The sequence below is a fragment of the Schistocerca piceifrons genome, chromosome 2 (genome assembly GCF_021461385.2).
Source record: "Schistocerca piceifrons isolate TAMUIC-IGC-003096 chromosome 2, iqSchPice1.1, whole genome shotgun sequence".
Taxonomy (NCBI): Eukaryota; Metazoa; Arthropoda; class Insecta; order Orthoptera; family Acrididae; genus Schistocerca; species Schistocerca piceifrons.
In genome coordinates, this window is record NC_060139.1 from 340671578 (window position 1) to 340687957 (window position 16380).

Here is a 16380-nt window from a genome sequence, read left to right on the forward strand (position 1 = left end):
GGATTTTCCCATTTGCAGCCCTTATCTTCGGCAGGGTGATTCCCCATCTGTGTCTACTCCGTTTACATACTGTTGTTACTGCGTTACGTGCCCGCAAAGCCACCAGGCGGCATCCAAAGTCGTTGAGGTCAGTAGTCATTATGTTATCAGTGTAGAGTTCCATATACTTTTGTTGTAAACTTTGAGGGGCCCAAACCCCAGATCTGTAGCCGAAGAGAAGCACTAGTATTGAAGCGAATCACGTGTCAGAGTTCCACAATGATACATCAGCTAGCCGACGCACTGTCCAAGTAGACATCGCAAGGCAGCGACAGGACATGCAATCTCTCTAGGCGCACGCTGTGCTGTTACTTGTATTACCCGTCGATTCAGCATGACGGTAGCGTCTGATAGGTTTTCTGGAGAGGGGGGGAGGCGGGATTTCTTCCGATGTTCACCAGACAATTCCATAAACAATCTGTACACGGAAGGATATCACGCACTGGACGGTTTTGCTGACATGCACCATGTCTCCGATAGTGGGTACACTACATGATATTCTCGTTATTTGGTTAGTGCATTAACTCGTAGTGTTTTTGTTTTGCATATTTGGTTGGATTCCGGCTGCTATGGGTGTATTTATCGATAGTCATTTTTTATTTGTAGTCCGCTGTTGCTAATTGAGTTTACGTATCGTCATTTTGTCATTTGGATATACTGAGTGGAACTGTGGACGCTAGAAAAAGGAATTCCAAGTGGAGAAATCGGAACATTTCCATGATATTCTTCTGTCTGAGTAAAATAGAGGGGTGACAGTAGCGGAGGCAGCCAGAAACATTTGAGCAATATATAGGGATAATGCCACTGGGCAGAGCATGGCATGAAAACGATTCTCTCATTGTAAACAGGATTGCTTTGACGTTAGTGACTCCACGTTCAGGAAAACCTTCGAGTCTTGTGAAGATCGTTTAAAAGCATTAATCCACAACTATCCACGTCATTGAACTCAATAACTGGCAAATGCGATGAACTGTGATCATTCCGCCATCGTGCGACAGTTGCGTGCAGTGGGGCAGACTGAAAAATCGGGTACATGGGTATCGCAAGCTCTAAGACAAAATCACATAAATCAGCGGGTGTCCATCTGCGCATCCCTGCTTGCTTGTCATCATTTGGCTCGTGAACAGCACTGATCATTCCCATGCTGTATTGTTACTGGTAACGGAAAATGGAGTATTTATGCTAACATAAGGAAAAGAAAGGAATAGTTGAGCCCAAAAAGCAGCAGCTTCCCATACAAAGACCTGTGTGCATCCAGCGTAACCATCCCTGCTGACATGTATTGTCAAAAACCGACACAACCCAAGAATAAAGACAAGGACAAGAAAATTGCGTGAAATGATGCTACTCCACGATAACACCCCTCGATCCGCCCCCTCCCCTCCCCTCCTCCCCTCCCCCCTCGCCTCATTATGGCATTATGCAGGAGTTTCGTTGGAAAGTCGTTTCGCTTTTCGCCTTTTCCTCTCTGTATCGAACAGTCTTCAAGTAACTTCCTTCCTAGAGGAAAATACGCTCCGCACATGGATCGACGAGTTCTTCACTTCAATTTGATTTCTATAGTTGCGGAATCGAAATGTTTCCCCACCGTTGGCAGACTTGTAAATGGTGAAGCAGAGTACATTATTGATGACTAAAGTCTCTATTACGTGTATCTGCTGAGTTTATTAAACTTATGGAAAACGCTACGAAATTATGGACCAACATAATACTTTCACTCTTTTTGTAGTTCTTACGTAGTGTAGCTCATTAACACAATCAGGGTTAGAGAGTTGAACATTGCAGTTATTTGAGCTGAATTTAAACGTTATTTAAGTCAATCGTCATCTGACAGCACTACTTTCAGGTCAAAAATTTGTGGCTTTTAAAAAATTAGCACTACATTGGACTCATGATCTGATGACAACCCGATAACAATTAACGTTGCAGAAATAACATCACATTCATGGTGCGGTAAGCGACACTACTGGTGTAGACGTTGGAGATTGTGGAAAATAAAAGTCTGGAAGCAACTCTGTATGTCTTGATCCACTGTATTACGGAGCTTGTCTGGAAACAGTTCTGCGTGCTTCTCCAAAATATTCTTGATGGCTACTAACCCCTGACACTAGGGGTGGACGGTGGTTAGAAATCTGCTCGAAATGTTAAATGCCCTATGTACAACGTAAAACACTTAAAATTTATGTGAAGAATCATTTAATAATGCAGTGCTGAATTGCACATTAGGTCATATTCTGTTAATAGGAAGGGTGGTTGGAGTTCAGCATTTCGTCTACATCAATGTCAAATTTCCATTACACCAAGGCATACCTACAGTGAATATCAGTGTCGGTTAACACTGACGTCCCCCCAACCCAAAAACAAGACTATGTGGTCGCTGTCGTACAGCAGGTTGAGAATCCATGGTTCTGAATCTACCACAACCACGTGAGAGCCTATTTGAATCAATAACGTGTATCTACCGTACTTAATTCGCCACTGAACCTCCTGTTTGAATCAATTGAATCTACTACTACTAAAACTACTAGCACTCTACCAACTGTGGCACACCGACCACGCATCTTGACGAACTATCGTAACGCATTTTCTGGACAAGTATCCATAAAATTCATCAGAAATGATTAACGTTAGGTGTACAGGTCAGTCATTTATGCATAATCTCGGAGTTCAAATCAAAAGGCCTACTCTACGATGTCTAGAACTATTTGCAACATTTGTAAGTAATATTTTCACAGTACTTCGAACAAACTACAAACTGCTAAGCTACAAACTGAAACCTTAGAAAAGCGACTGTGTGACCCATGGTTGCTTTAGATTAGATACAAACCTCTGGAAACATATTTCAAAGTAAGTTACCGATGCAAAATTGAAAAATAGAGTAGCATCCCCTATAGTCGTTAAAGTCCATCAGCTGAAGATGCATGTGGGATGATGTGAAGTACACCATTTTCTTGTTATATCTAGGGCGCAGAATCTCTATAGTTAAGAAACTGAACGATTCGATTTAATATATAAGAAACTATCAGCCTCGATTGCGATAATGAAACCAACCTTTACCTAGGTTTCAGCCCATATAATTGATCATTCTTCAGAATATATACCTGAATCTATAATTTGTCTAAGAGGGCATGGTCTAGAAATAAAACTAAGACAGCCTGAATAGGCGTAGTCACATTTTAAAAATGCGGTACATAGATACTAAGTCAACACCAAGACTTAACTTAAGCTCTGGCGTGCGCCTCGTCTCCATGGACACCGTGCGGTGAGCCTCGGGAGCTCACCGCGTTTTTAAAATGTGACTACCCCTATTCAGGCTGTTTTAGTTTTATTTCTAGACCATGCCCTCTTAGACAAATTATAATGTATATCTTCTGGAGAAGGCTCAACTATTTGGGCTGAAACCTAGGTAAAGGTTGGTTTCATCACCGCAATCGAGGCTGATGGTTTCTTATATATTAGATTATCATGATTGCTGACTGAGCTGCAATGTTGAAAGTACAAAGATTAGATTTAAGTCACTGACAGGAAGTGGTGAGGTTCTGTCAGCTCTACGATTTTCTAGCCATTTGGTTGACATTTATTGTGTGTGGATGAGAGAGAGAGAGAGAGGGAGAGAGAGAGAGAGAGAGAGAGAGAGAGAGAGAGAGGGAGGGAGAGAGAAAGAGACATTGTGGTAATCTAGTCTTCTGTCCTGTTCTTGTTCACGGCGTTAGTGCAGCATACTGTATAAGTTCGGACTGCAAACATTTATGTCTAGCATTTGTCTTTTTGCACCAAGGAGCTCACTTTCTTTGCGTTGTCTAGAGAACTGCGTGTTGATAATAGTCGTTTTTTGTAAGTAAAATCGGTAACTAACTGTGGAAAGCTGATAGTTTACCATACGCAGTGGTTAAACCCAAAAGCATGTATGTAGTTCAGATGAACTACCATCCTCGAGACTTACAGAGTTTTAAAAATACATTATCAACGAATCTAGTGCAGTTTGTGGCGCTTGTGGTTTACAGGACTTCCACGCTACTTCTGTCAAGCTACAATGCCGTGCACTTAGATGACGTTCGTAAGAAATAATTTATAAATCCCTCGTAAACATTTGACATTTATGTCTGTCGCTTATGTATATTCTGATATGGAACATGAGCAATCCTGTATAATGAATATAATATGTTCTGTGAATAACAGGGAATGCCCAACTCTGGAAAGCTATATCAAAGTCCTAAAAGAATCTTCTCCGAGCCGTTCGGCTTCATGGCTGTGGTGATTCTGAGTTACCGGGAGCGGTGAGGTTCTGTCAGCTTTATGCATACGTTTCTCTGGTCGTCATTGGGGGAATCGAAGTGCTGCATTCTCACAAAGTCATGTCCGAACAGAGAGATTAAATTAGGATCTTGTGTCCTCATCAAATAGTCCTGAAAATTTTACTTATGCGTTTGCCAAATAAACTCGTCAGAAGCACACCCTGCCAACAAATAGAAGTACAACATCCCGTCAAACGTTTATTATTCGAAACCTTTCTCAGTTACAGTGGCATTGTCCTTTGATTTCGTAAAATACAGTTCTTATTGGAAAATAATGCGCATTAAAGAATGGATTCTACGTTTTATGTGACAAATTCAGAACGTATCAATACCATCAGCAACATTCTCGTGTTGTGCAACACAGAATGGTCTCTGTAATATACATCGATATGCTGTTCAACAATATTCCAATTTTTCAGGATCTGGCAGTAAATCTCATATGCTTTCTGATTTCTATAGAAACGATACCATGTTGATCGCCGTATTTCGACACCCAACTTTGCAATCTAGTGGAAACGTCTGATGTGAATCGTTCTGCCCTGTTGCAAGTGCAGGTTGTGTAAAGTTAAGCATTAATGTTTTGCGAAATAAATGTCCACACGCTTCTGAATTGCTTTGATGCCTTCCGTTCATCCGACTGTCTCATTGGAAAGTTCGTCACGTTTTACTTACAATGAAGAAACTGTTATGCGGATCATCACACGTTTGTCATTTTCCGTGAACGTTCACTGTAAATACCTTATCAGAGCGCTGTATCATTGCACTGCTTTTAAATTTTTATCGCTTTCATAGACACTATACATCTAGGTAACTATAAAGAGGAAGGGCATTTTGAGGGATGTGTCACGGTGGGAGCATAGTGGGTGTCACAGAATCATCTCTCTGTTGGATGTAAAAAGAATACCAGCATGTTATCAAACATATCGTCACTATTAAAGGATGATACGGACATTTTTCTAGGATGGTGTATACTTTCAATGAATAAGGCTTCATCTATAAAACAAATTGTTAATCAAACTCCTACAAAGATAGCAAATTTCGCTAGATTATGTTATCATACGGCCATGGGAATGCTGAAGTTATCAAGTAACTACATGTAGCTCACACCAAACGTGTATTGGTTGAAAATTTAATAAAAGTGTACAGAGAGCCACGAAGGCTGCTCCAGCTTTGGAATGTCAGAATTGCTACATCACCATCCCCTATCACAACAGGATGTAATCCTGTTCTAAAATTGCAGTATATAATAGTATAGTCTTAGGAATATGTACGAAAGCTATGTTGTCTTATAGAGTGCACCGAATATGTTGGGGGTGCATTCATCACTATACAACGTGGCGCCAGCTGCTCTAGACTCATGTGTGAAATCGGCCACTCTATAGCAGTGCATCGTGCGCTCTGGAACATTCGAATACCAGAGTTGTGGACAGTTACACAGCCATGGAGCGTGACAACGCGCGGCCGCTGGTGGCGGTACTCGGAGTTAAGCTAAGTGCTCTGCTTCTGACTACCAGCAGACTTCCCATCATTTTTAAACTCTGGGTAAGTGGATTTTCTCATCAGTTAACCCTTTCAGACACTCTGGCTACACTTGTGTAATTACGTTTTACTGTGTCTTACTCGTAGTTGCAACAAAAGGATTTTTCCCGATGGGAACCTGAGGTACACATTTGTGAATGTTCAAACTTTTCATCATGTGAAAGTGGTGCCAACTGTTGGACATCACTATGAAAATACCAGCAAGTCAGTGTAGCAGTACGCAGCAGCTCGTGGCCACCAAACTACATGCATATGATTGGTTCATAATACTTAATTGTATAACTGAATATCGTTTCTGTCATCCTGCATGGTAATTATTGAATGATCGTCTTACTACTTATCACAGTAGAGAATGTTTCGTAATTTGTTATTTTGGTCCATAAAATGAAACCAAGGGTACAAAGTATGTTTTGAAGATGGGTACATATTTTTGTATAAATCTTGCAGTTAAAATCATTAAAAAAATCACCTAAGAGCAACACCAAATAAAGCAAAATTTTCCTTCCACCAGAAAAAATTTAGGTGTGAAAGGATTAAATTTATATAACTGCTGTGAAGGGGAAACTGTTTAAAGTGTGAGGTCAGAGGTGCCGAGCAAAACTGTTCGAGCAGAGCACAAGTGGACTCAGGGGAAGTGTGGGCTACCAATTTTTGAATTGAAATAACACAATGCTCTATAACATATATGTTTGCCATTTTGAATTTAGATCACCAAAATTAAACTTAGGGTGATAACTATTCACATGGTGATGTCAGAGGTTCAGCGCTGATTCCTGTAAGTGACTTGACTGCTATAAATAGCCTTGCAGGTCTGTACAGGGCTGAGCACTTTCTAGTAAGCTTGTTAAGTAGGTGAGCCGACTGGTTACTTCCTTTTGCCCTAACATCTTGGATTCTAACATTATAGAGGCTACACCAGTATTCCAGGTTGGCCATCTTGTATTCTAGGCTTAACACAAGTGACCTGTTTCCACAGTGATGTTGCTGCAAAACACAGTCGCCATCTTGAATTTCGTATTTAGCACAAGTGACCTACTTCCACCAACACAACAATGCACCATCTTGAACTTCCCGCCAATTTTTTACTTAGGAAAGCAGCTCTTAGTGATGCCAGGGGAAAGCTCTGTAACATAGCTGAGCTATTTTTTTAATTTCCTACCAAATTTTGAATTTTCCAGTATTTTGACCTGTCTCACAGGGGTGGGGGAAATCTCTCAAAAGAATATGACGTCCTACGGGAAGTGATGGGGAAATACAATGAGTCATGGATGACGTCATCAGTAACGTCGTAGGTGACCTGCTTTGTCCCAGAACCTGTATTATCTGCCTACTTGCGAGTGGTGGAGATGTTGATACAGCAACAAATCTGACAACGTCATTCACAGTGTGGTCATATGCATTTCCAAACACAATAGCTTCTTTCTGCCCTTCTGTCGATGGCGACGCATCTTTGCGCGCTCGTTCCATACAACTGACTGGCACACACGCACACAGCTTCAGCGTCCAGAGTCATGTCAGCAGTGGAGATCTCATGACCACCTAGAGCTCCAGAGCTAAAATTGCGCTCGATGTAGTGAGTCTGATATTTTGTCCGGTGAATTTATAACAACTGCGAGAGAGTACTTCCCGTGTTGAACTTCTTTGCGAAGCGTGACTGCTACATTTTCCGTGAGTACCCCGGTTACAGTGTTTTCGTTTCTCAATTATTTAGCCCACCCGCAGATGACACAGTATTTTCCGTACAAACTGCAAATTGTATTGGCAGCAGACCCCTCTCTGCGATACGAGCCTCCCCTGTAGCACCGCGAGGACCGTAAAATCTCTTCTCCGGTGCCTCTGGACAATAGCTCTGCCGTTGGACTGGTTTATTTTCGGCAGCCCCTGTTCGAATTTCATGTGCTCCGCAAAAATTCTGACGCAGATGCAGAATCAGACATATGCATACATTGGAACAACACTAGTTTGTGGGTCTCGAAACGTTTGTCCATATGATTTAAAGAGTTCGTCGATGTTCCTCTTTAGTATTTTTGGGTGGAATTATTAGTTTTAAAACTGGGCCAGACTCACGTGAAAAATAATGTATGTGTTCACCTGTACTATAGAGGCTAACAGTTCGAAATATTGTTGAATATAAACGCACTGAATTGTACAGAAGTAACCGTGAAGCGGCACTCGAAGAGGAAAATTAACAAACTGTTCATTTCTAAAATTCCCTTTCTCATATTTTCGGGGAAACGTAATTCATTGGGGTTCGTGATTGCACAGCACACAGTAAACCAAAATCGTTTTGTTTCATTTCTGAACGAATGTTTCTCCTGGAGAAGATGCTCTTTTATAGTCTAAACGCGGAAGACATTTCAGATTTTAACAGACTGTGGCCAAACTTCTACAGGGAAAGTGGACTTTCTATGGTATCTCGGGGAAGAGGAATGGAATGTCGGTCGAAACATTCAAAACTTACCTCAACAATTCAAATACCTACTACTACCTCTTAGTTCAATGGTGGAAAGTCTTTCGTCTTATATTTGGCAACAACAAAAGAGTGCTCGACGCCATCTGTATAAGGATGTGTTCCAAACAAAGTTACACTGTACAAGAAATCATGCTTATCGAACACGTCCCATACAAGACATTCACGAAGTACCTAAAGAGGAGAGTTAGTGTTACAAGGTAAAACATTAGGTGCATTGTACATCCCACATGCAGTAATGACTGTATATCCATTGAAAAGTAAACACATGTTGCTGTTATTATTATTGTTGTCTTCAGTCCGAAGACTGGTTTGATGCAACTCTCCATGGTACTCTATCCAGTACAAGCCGCCTCATCTGCGAAAAGCTACTGTAATCTATATCCTTCTGAATCTGATTACTGTATTTAACTCTCGGTCTCCCTCTACGATTTTTGCTCCCCACACTTCCCTCCAATACTAAATTGGTGATCGCTTGATGTCTCAGTATGTTCCCTATCAACCGATCCCTTCTTTTAATGAAGGTGAGCCACAAATTTCTTGTCTCCGCAATTCTATTCAGTACCTCTTCATTAGTTACACGATCTACCTAGCTAATCTTCAGCATTCTTCTATAGTACGAGCATTTCAAAAGTCTATATTTTCTATTGTCTAAATTATTTATCGTTCACTTCCATACGTGCCTACACTCCAGACAGACACTAAAAATCTATATTCTAACAAATTTCTGTTCTTCAGGAATGCTTTTCTTCCAATTGCCAATCTACATTTTACATCCTCTCTACTTCGGCCAACATCAGTTATTTTGCTGCCCAAACATCAAAACTCATCTACTACTTTTAGTGTCTCGTTTCGCCAGCCGGTGTGGCCGAGCGGCTCTAGGCGCTTCAGTCTGGAACCGCGCGACCGCTACGGTCGCAGTTTCGAATCCTGCCTCGGGCATGGATGTGTGTGATGTCCGTAGGTTAGTTAGGTTTAAGTAGTTCTAAGTTCTAGGGGACTGATGACCTCAAATGATAAGTCCCATAGTGCTCTGAGCCATTTGAACCATTTGTCTCGTTTCCTCATCGAATTCCCTCAGTCACGCCTGATTTAAGTCGACTACGTTTCCTTATGCTGGTTTTGCCTTTTTTTTGGTGTTCATCTTATGTCCTCCTTTCAAGACGTCCATCCCTTTCAACTGCTCTTTCAAGTACTTTGCTGTTTCTGACAGCATTACGATGTCATCTGCAAACCTCCAAGTTTTTAATTCTTCTCCCTAAAGTTTAATTCATACTCCAAGATTTCCTTTGGTTTCCTTTACTGTTTGCTCAATGTATAAAGCGAGTAAGGTCAGAGATAGGCTACAACCCTGTCCCACTCCCTTCTCAAGCACTGCTTCCCTTTCATACTCCTCCACTTTCATAAACGTCGTCCGGTTTCTGTACAAGTTGTAAATACCTCTTTCGTTCCCTGTATTTTACACCTTCGCTTGAAGGAATTTCTCTACGTTTACAACTGCTATAAACGTAGGTTTACCTTTCCTTAACCTATCTTCTAGGATACGTCGTAGGGTCAGTATTGCCCCGTGTGTTCCTTCATTTCTCGGAATCCAAATTGATCTTTCCCGAGATCGGCTTCTACCAGTTTTTCCATTCTTCTATAAAGAAGTCGTGTTAATGTTTTGCAACCATGAGTTACTGAACGGACAGTTTGGTAATATTCACACTTGTCACCACCTGCTTTCTTTGAAATTGGAATCATTACATTCTTCTTGAAGTCTGAGCGTATTTCGTCTGTCTCATCCATCTTTCACACCAGATGAAATAGTTTTGTTATGACTAGCTCTCCCGAGGCTATCAGTACTGCTAACATAAAGTCGTCTACTCCCGGGGCCTTGTTTCAGCTTAGGTCTTTCAGTGCTCTGTCAAATTCTTGTCGCAGTATCATTCTCCCATGTCTTGTTCATCTGTGACCTCTTCCATTTCTATAATGTTACCTTCAAGTTCATCTCCCTCCGTATACTCCTTCCACCTTTCAGCTTTCCCATCTTTGCTTAGTACTAGCTTCCCATCTGAGCTCTTGTTATTCATACAGGTGCTTCTCTTTCTTCCAGAGACCTTTTTAATTTCCCTGTAGGCGGTATCCATCTTTCTCCTAGTGAAATAAACTTTTAGAACCTTAAATTTGTCCTCTATCAATTTCTGTTTAGTCCTACTAAATGTTTTTCTGGCACCTTAGCGCGTATACCGGTTTCAAAAAGATAAACTCTTAAAAATTCAGGACTTAAAAATGCGGAGCTCTGTAGCTAAAAGACAAGTTTCACAGCATCTGGAAGCTTATTGCTTTCTTAACAATGAATGTAAGTAAACTAATATTGTTGTAAAACGCACTGTGTAGTGTTCACTACCGATGAAAAAAAGAAATTGTTCTGGGACCAGAAATTTAACATTAAGACACGTTTCCTTTTTTTTTCTCGAAACTATCCTGTCTAATTAATGACTCGATTTATTTAATACTAAAGGCCAATGTGGCAATATATCTTTCCGGTTTTTCTGAAGTTGATCTCTAGCTTTGACAGATTAGATACTTTTTTATATAGTAAGAGCCTACTCGATACGGAATTTGCGGAAAAAGCGGAAAATAGTTTTACACGCTGCAACATAGTCGCAAATAAAGACAGTGATCAAGGAAGTGCAGAATTTCTTTTTTAATTCCAGGCAACGACCACAACTAAATTGTCGTCAGACTATCGATTTCAGTCCATAATGACCATCTTCAGAACAGATTAATGCTTCGACAATGCCGTTTTGCCTTAGTCATATCAGGATAATCTAAGACATTTTCTGTTTCAATGAGATCTGGAGTGGTCATTACAGACCATAAGCGATAGTTTGACGTAATTTATTCGTGTTTATTGGCTGGAATTAAAGAAAGAGACAAAATATATGTATTTACACAAGTCGTACGGCCCCAAATCCATGGGTTTAACCGCCTGCCACCCTGGTTACCGGAGAGTCCCAAAGTGATTTTAGATTTGGTGCGGTACAAGAGAGATTACACTCCTGCTTCCGTTTTTAATGCAACATTTTCTGCCATTTTATCTGAGCACCACGGCTATGTAGCTGTTTTTACGGATGGGTCGAAACAAAGGGATTCTGTTGGTTGCTCTGTTGTTTTTCCGGATCATGTCCTCAAGGTCCGACTGCCTCAGACTTTTACTGTCTTTGATGCAGAATTGTCTGCGATCTTGCGGGCACTGGAGCAGATGAGACATTCTTCCCGTCCTAATTCACTCATAGCAACGTTTGTATCCAGCAGATAAAATAGTCCACACCATCCAGGATGCCCTCCTCCAACTACAACGACATGGGAAGGAGGTGGCTTTCTGCTGGGTTCCAGGGCACGTCGGCATTGCTGGAAACGAAAAGGCAGATCTCGGAGCCAATTAGGCGTGTCTGGATCCGCAAGTATTTCACTGTGCCATCCCCCTGCACGCACTCACTTCGCTGTTGAGCTCACGAGTCATGCGTCGGTGGGAGGATGAGTGGCTGGAAATAACTGACAATAAGCTCCGTTTAGTCAAGCCCACAACGCGTGTGTGGTGTACTTCCTCCCAGCTACGTAGACGGGACTAGGTTCTCCTCACTCGGCTTCGGATAGGCCACAGCCTTATGACGCATGGCTTCCTGCTCCGGCGAGAGGACCTTCCAATGTGTGGTACTTGTGGCGGCCAGGTCACTGGATTGTGTTTTATTTTCTGACCAGCGAGCCGCAGCTGACTTGCCGGCGGATCTGCCATCTCTTTTAGAAAATAGTCAGACGAATGTGGTTAAAGTGTAAAAGTTCTGTGACTTGTCCAACGTTTTTACCAAGATTTTAGGGAGAGAGTCTTAATTTGCTCACAGGCTGACTGGCTCGCCCACATTTTACGTAAGTGGCCAGCCAGTGACAAAAATTTCCGTGGCATCCTTGACGCTCCTTTCTCGATTTCCTTACGTTTTATTTTCTTATACAGCATTTTTCATCTGTTCCCGATTTCTTTGCGTGTATGCTTCCATTTTACTAAATTTGTCCACATTCGTTTCTTTTCATGTGTTTCAGGGCGCTGATGACCTCGACGTTGAGCGTCCGTAAGCTCCAAAACACACACAAACACACACACATTAATGTTCGTTCCTAACATCCGTATTGAATAGGTTCTCGAGGTTATATAACACACCAAAACATGAAGTCTCTCAATGCTCTCAGTGTCTCGTGGAGTCCGTCCTTTGATGCGTCGTTGCGTCACCGGAGGTATTGCTGAGGAGGCTTGACTTGAAGTTCAGATAACTAACGGGACTGCAGCCGGGTGACGTCGTCGACAATCGCTGATATTTCGACAGGAGCACAGCCCGTCATTTTCAAGACAAAACTGCAACAAGTGAATGCCGTGCAAAGGAATTTAAAACTTCGGTTTTCGGAGATATTCCACAAAGGTAACACTCACACATTGTAAATGTTAGTGCCATAACAAAATAGTTTGAAGTGTTCACGATTGTGTAACAGAATATGTAGTAAATCATTTTCTATTAATTTTTTGCTTTTGTTGCAAGAAGCCCTGATGGTAAGCGATATTTATTTATACAAATATCGATTGTTCCAAAATACGCAAAAACATTAGAAAAACATTATAATTACTAAAACGGATTTACACCGTCGGGCTGGAACATACCAGCCAGCCGCGCAGATCTTTGTGGTCTTGATTCACCATCAAGCCTAAACGTATACACTTTACTTGTCGCTGCAGGGCTTTTTATGATTGAACACGTTTTATACAGTAACAGCTGCACGTCTGTCCAAAATTGTTAAAAAATTTCAATATTTAAAAAAAGAGAAAATGTTTAAGGAAGACATTTTATGAAGAAATAAATGTATCTATATTCTAAAATGTAAATAAATAATTTTAATATTGGAAAAGAAAGTCGACAGAACACTTTCCCGCAAAAGTCAAAGATCTCTGGTTTCACTGCCAGTCTGGCACACAATTTTAATCTGCCAAGAAGTTTCATATCAGCGCACTCTAAGCTGCAGAGTGAAAATTCATGTGAATTCCTACTTGTGGCTAAAACACTAGTAAAGGGAATAACCATTTTTCTTCTTTCAAGTTATCAGTCTATGTTGCCTTTCATCTTCCCCATCTTCTTTTCATCTCCATATAACTACTATACCAAAGATATTCTCAAACCTGTTCTGCATATTGTTGTCTGTCCCCTCTACTCTTCCTTCCAGCGCCAAATATTCCTGGATGCCACAGGAGATGTTCCACTAACCTGCCTATTCTCAGTGTCTACAAACAGTTTTCCTCACCATTTCTTTCTAATACTCCGTCCGCAGCTCGTGGTCTTGCGGTAGCGTTCTCACTTCCCGCGCACGGGGTCCCCGGTTCAGTCCCCGGCGGGGTCAGGGATTTTCTCCCCCTCGTGATGACTGCGTGTTGTGTGTTTATCATCATTTCATCTCCACTGACTCGTAAGTCGCCGAAGTGGCGTCAACTAAAAGGACTTGTAGTACAGCGGCCGAACTTCCCCGCATGGGGCCTCCCGACCAACAATGCCATACGATCATTTCATTTCATTTCTAGTCCTCCTTCATGTAGTTTTTTATCTGTCCATATAATAATAATTTTTCGGCATCACCAAAGTCTTAAAGTTTCCTGTTTTTTCTTCTGCACATTTCCTGTGGCCCTTTCATGGACTTTCTATGTCTATTAGAGCTGTGGTATCTCGTATCGATACCACCGTCTTTAAGTTGGCAACAGAATTGCAAGTTTCTGTCAGATGTCAATAGCGCTCACGCGGGATCTGGCACACCCAATGGTGCGCGCCCGCTGAGCCACGCCACCAGCATGTCTGCACTAGAGTCCTGCATGACCGAGTACGCGAGATCGAAATACGAGATGGGGCCAGCACACCCTAACTGGATAGGCTGCCCGCACTAGTTCTAGTGACCGAGTATAGATGCCGTGACCGAATACGTAGCACTTCAAACACTTTACACGTGTCATTATCCGTGTGAGACTGCAGCCAGCACGGGCTTCTCATTTGTCGTGTGTCTGTCTCTGTAATCATGCAGCGCGAGGAAGCCAGTGCAGTAAGACCTAAGACTGAAACCAATGTTTACACATTGGAGGAACGGGAAGGTCTAAAAAGCCAGGTATGGAGTACATTTCTGTTTGTTGTAGACGAAAACAGTGCATCTACTGGGTACGTATCGTGCATAAACTGCTCCACATTATTGTGTTTCCAGTCGGGAACCCCTCACTTAACGAAACATAATTGCAGGAAACCTCACAAAGATACAGCTCCTTCAGGGATACCGTCAATAATAAAAAATAGTATTACAGCAAAATGTGTTGCAATGTGTGCCTAAGATATGAGACCTTTTAATGCTGTTTGCGGTAAAGGTTCCAGAGAACAAGGCCAAGAATTAATACATCTAGGTGTGCACTATGGAGAAGTTAACGTGGCAGATGTCATGCCACATCCCTCTACTATAAGCAGACATGTCAAAGATGCAATGCGAAGCAGCATAAGACCTTCTATTATAGCGGAAGTTATTAATAAAACAAGAGCTGCGACAGTTGATATGTGGACTGATTCACATAATCAGGTGCACTATTTGACACTTACAACACATTACATTAACACAGATTGGTCTCTTGTGAACAACGTTTTATTTACAACAAAATTCCCTGACGTTAAGAAGACAGGAGTAAATATTATGAAATAAATTGAAGAGAGGATAGCTGATTCGGACATTTCGCCGCACATGTTGCAGAGTTTTGTTTTTGTCTCGGACGAGGTTGCTAATTTAATAAAGGCTTTGGAAAATCACGAAAGGATTCCTTGTGCTGCTCATTGTATAAACACAGCACTTAGCCATACTTTCGATGAAGATAACTTCTTGTTAAATCATGCCCCGAACATCGCATCAACAATAAATACTGCAAAATGCATTGTAAGGTACATTAAGAAAAGTGGCCTCTGCTCGTCTTTGAAATCATCGTTGAAAGAAGAGGTCCGCACACGCTGGAACAGCTTGTACGCTATGCTGGAATCCTTACACACTCAGTATAACGAAGTTGCTGCTTTGCTGACGGAAAACGACTCCGCTTAAAGATTGCAAGGATATGATAATGAGCTTGCACGAAAAATTGCGCATTTTCTGAGACTATTTAAAGAGGCCACAGATTTATTAGAAGGCGAAAAAAGAACCGACAATCCAGTTAGTTCTTCTTTGGTTTCACAAACTGCAACAAATTTGCGGTGTCAATGACACTGACTGTCAGGTGAGTAATTACTGCAGTTAAAAGCACTGTTTCATTATGATACGCGATAGATTTATATTAACTAGCGTAATTGATGCGTACTAACAGATATGTATTTTTTAAGAGGAGGTACAAAGGATTAAAAATCGAGCCTTGACTTTCGTTTGTGAGAAAACTGCGTCACTTCCAGACATAAAATTGCTACGTCTCCTATCGGCAATTGTATTGAAATATCATTTTACTTTACAAGTGCTTTATGAATTTAGCTGTGTCACGTTCTCGTTCTTGGAAACGTTACTTTTGTTTTAAAAAAGAGAGAGACAGAGATAAATACATTGTGTGTGTGTGTGTGTGTGAGAGAGAGAGAGAGAGAGAGAGAGAGAGAGGCGTTGGATTTGTACAGTACACTGCAGCGAGCCGGGGCGAAGCGAAGTGAGACGTCACGGTGACCGGTCTTGCTCGGTTATCCGCGTGTCCGAGTCCGGACAACAGACATGGGGCGAGTACGTGACCGAGCCGAGTCGTGTGGGGCCGGACACGAGCGGCTCGGTCCCCCCGTCAACAGGCGAGCAGTGACCGGTCAATCATTGAGCGTTGCAGCACTCTAGTCTGGACTACGAGTGCCCTCTGCGGCCGCAACATAGGGCGGTCGGAGGCAGCCACTCAACCCACCCGCGTTCAGAGCCACTTCGCTACGTGAAACTACGCAGACGCTGACTAATCGCGGCTCTGACTCCATCATTCACACT